Source organism: Tachysurus fulvidraco, chromosome 10 (assembly GCF_022655615.1).
Source record: "Tachysurus fulvidraco isolate hzauxx_2018 chromosome 10, HZAU_PFXX_2.0, whole genome shotgun sequence".
NCBI lineage: Eukaryota > Metazoa > Chordata > Actinopteri > Siluriformes > Bagridae > Tachysurus > Tachysurus fulvidraco.
The window spans coordinates 23326256-23329967 of record NC_062527.1 but is presented as its reverse complement, the minus strand read 5'-3'; the positions used below and the strand labels follow the sequence as shown (position 1 = coordinate 23329967).

The window sequence follows — 3712 nt, the reverse complement described above, 5'->3', positions numbered from 1 at the left end:
CAGATGCTCGTACACAACCTGTTAAGTTTGCAAAAAGTATAGAGAAATTTCAAATACAATAATACCTGATCCTTTTAGAATGACTTCAGCCATGTATTTTCTTTGTTTATTTAGTGATTCTTGTGATGGGTCAATTTCAAACATATGTGGAATGTTTGGAAATTCTTTCACTGTCTCTTATACAGTAAAATACAATGCATGTTTCCATAATAGTCAATTTAGTGATTTTTTTATATTATGTATAATCATAAAAAATCAACAAAGACATTTCCCCAAAATAAGTGTTTTATTATATGTATTAGGACGTCAGTGATGTGTGTTCTGAGTTTGGTGACAGTACAGTGTATTACAGTAAAGTTATTGACTGTTTTTTGTATTTGCTTTTCGGGGTTTGCACTTTGCAGACGGTCCCTTGGAATCTGTCTCTTCGGTGTTCGCACATAGAGAATTATGTATTTTGTCCAACACGGTGGAAAGCTGATATTGACGAAAATTAGGTTTTATCTGCATTGTAGCTGCCTCTCTACAGTACTCCGATAAAAATGAGGTGTTATTCGTGTAGTAACACCCTTTAGCTCAGGAGCTATTGACTCAGGAAAATCGAATCTGTGAATATGAGGCCAACTTTACTTAAGTCGTTGGCACGGTGACCACATAAGCGAATGCACTGTGGGCTTTTAATGTTTCACTACAAGAAAATCATCTAAGGTTACATAATGCATTATAATCTTCTTTTCTTTTGGAATCTTCTTCAATCTGTCTAGATACAACATCTGATCCTTTGTTGTCTTCTTCTAGTCACTCATATTTAAGTCTTTCAACTCTTCAACCAACTCTTCAACCTTTTGTGTTTTTACATCAATTCTTCTTTGTTTATTTGCCTTACGTTTCTCTATTCTATCCCTATTTTTCCTTCTTTTTATACTATTTATTTCTGTCTGTCATCTAACGAATAAGTTAATAATTGGTTGTGGTGTATCTTTAAATTTATTTACGTTTATTGGCAGAGAACCAGTGTTAGAGCTTAGGAAGATTCCTGTAACTCCATCCTGTACCTGCCAGGGTCTCACAACAACACACACAGACACACACACAGACACATACACACATGAAACTCCTCTGCAATAAAACTTCGGTAGCAGTACATTATATTCATTTATATTACTGAGGAGCTGAACCCAGATTCCTCCTCAACTATAAAGTTCCTTCACATGACTTCAGCCATTTACATACTGTGTCCACTGCTGCAATGTAAACACAACAAACTGCATCAAAATAAAACAAATAAAAATATAAATGTAAAAATTACTGCTGTTCACAGTTCATTATTTAGTGTAACATCACATGACCAAGACCAAGCCAGGTTAGACAGAAGAGTAACTGATGGTCCATGATGTGTGATCTGAGAGTTCTGCAGTAAATCAGAAGATCCTGACATGGTGATGAAGCTCCAGAGATGAACACCAGCTCAGTGGCTCAGGGATGAAGATGATCTGAAATCCATGATGAGATCAGAGCAGACCATCTGAGAGAGGAAAGGAGAGGAGAAGGTGGTGAAAAAAAACAACTTAATACCATGTAAAAAATGAAAAGTTCATCTCTATAGAAAATAGATATAAAAAAGAAAATAAATGAATAAATAATTGGTGCCACCTTGTGTTGGTCATTAACTCTGTGGTTGTGTGGTGACTGTTGTGTACGTCACACTGTCGGACGTTGTGTTGTACTGAACATTGTGATGATGTCTATTTCCATCCTGTAGAGAGATTCAGATTCAGATGATGAAGAAACACTGAACAGTTTTTTTCTGTTTATTGTCTAAACTTTGACATTAACTGCACTGTTCTGTTTACTGAATTCTGTTCACTTACATTTATTAGAATATTTCACACTTTTCTTGTCACATTTCTAATTTAATCCCCTTAAACACTTGGCTCATTATTGTGGCTTCATACTAGATTAATAACTGATAATAAATCCTATAAATAAGTAATATTAGTGTAAGTGTAATGAAGCGCAATAGGGCTGAGGATCCATTTGCAGGCTTTATTAGAATACTCGCAGTACAACAGGCAAGGGTCGGCATTGGCAAACAAAACAATGCAGAGTACACAGAAATCGTGGTCAATATAACAGGCAGAGGGTCATGTAGTAACCAGAAAATCACAAGACAGGAAACGCTCAGAATGATAGCAAAGCAAGACTTCGCACAGAAGTCAATTTCAAGTTCGTATTTATAGGAAGTCGATGATTGGAACCAGGTGGCGGTATAATCAGTCCCGTTGATGGTTATGGGAGGTGTAGTCCGGAAGTGACTAATACTCGGGGGAACGTTCCCTCTGGTGACAATCAGAGGACGAGGCAGGTGCTTCAACCATGACAGTAAGAGTCAGAACACTTCAGACTTAGTGTGTGATGGTGACTGAAAAAACAGGACAAATGTTTTTACATTAATGCAAAAGTCCAGTTTTTACTCTTTGTTCCTAACACATATAAACTGGAAAATAGTGAATAAATAATACTGATGTAAGTTTGACCTCAACACGAGTGTATTATGTGATGGAAACAGGTTTGTTTGTGTTTGAACCTCATTTCAGTCATATATAGAAATTCCAACGTTGTAGGTCCTTGATGGTTCGTGGTTGTCGCCACTTTAGCACCGCTTGTACCTTGGCATCATCCATGGCGACCCCACCAACGGAGCTGATGTAGCCAAGGAACGATGTGGAGGTCTTGTGGAATTCGCACTTCTCAGCCTTAGCATAGAGTTGATGTTGAATCAAGCATTTCAGCACTGCTCATACATGCTGGATGTGTCCTGCTAACCATCCAGGATATCCTGGAAAACATCATTGATGAAAGATTGAAATTAATGCTGGACTGATAGAAAGGCGGGACGGCATGACCAAATATTTGTAGTGGTCTGACTGGTGGAAAAGGCAGTTTACCATTCGTCTCCTTCTCTGATGCAAATGAGGTTGTAGGCATTGTGTAGGTCCAGTTTGGTGAAATACTTGGCCTTGCACAGCTGTTGTAGGGCTGAAGGGATGAGTTCGGCTTGCAGCTAGCTCATGGCTCAATCCCTTGCAGTAAGGGGTCTCTCCTCCCAGCCTGCTTGTGCAGCGAGGGTGTGAAAATCGAGGGCATAATCCGCAGCAGTGCAGTTTCCCTGGGAGATGCCAAATAGGTGCTCCTCTGCGCTCTCCCCTCCCGTGGAATGTTCGAATACGCTGCGAAACTGGGTGAGGAAATGATGGAAAGAAGGGAATGCCATCCCATCCTCTATCCATACCACGGTGGCCCACTCTAGAGCCCTTCCCGTGAGAAGGGTGCAGACAAAGGCTATTCGGCTGGCTTCAGTGGGGTAGAGAGAGGGTTGTTGTGTCACAAAGAGTGAGCACTGCATCAGGAAGCCCCTGCATTTCACCGGATCACAATTGAACTTGTCTGGGAAGGCTAGCCGTGGGTTAGTGGCTGAGGAGATGGCGTAGGAGGGGGCAGGTGGTGATGCAAACGGAGTTGGGCTGGGCGCCGCCGAGCTACCTCGCAAGCCTTGCAGCACTGTGATGAGTTCACTCGTGAGCGAGGTAAGGTGAGACAATTGTTTGCAGTGACCTGCGAGTTGCACTTGAGCGGAAAGCTCAATCGAGAGCTTGGAAATCACTGCTGGATCACTTTGTGGCGAAGTCTTCTGTAATGAAGTGCAATAGGG

General features: G+C 40.9%; 1 long non-coding RNA gene across 1 annotated transcript; it reads right to left on the bottom strand.

The window, feature by feature from the left end:
• Nucleotides 1-390: 390 nt before the first annotated feature.
• LOC125145784 lies at nucleotides 391-1938 on the bottom strand. Its single transcript, XR_007144219.1, has 2 exons — nucleotides 1654-1938; nucleotides 391-1525 (listed from the first exon to the last, which is right to left on the bottom strand). It is a non-coding gene; the product is annotated as an uncharacterized LOC125145784 (long non-coding RNA).
• Nucleotides 1939-3712: the final 1774 nt, after the last annotated feature.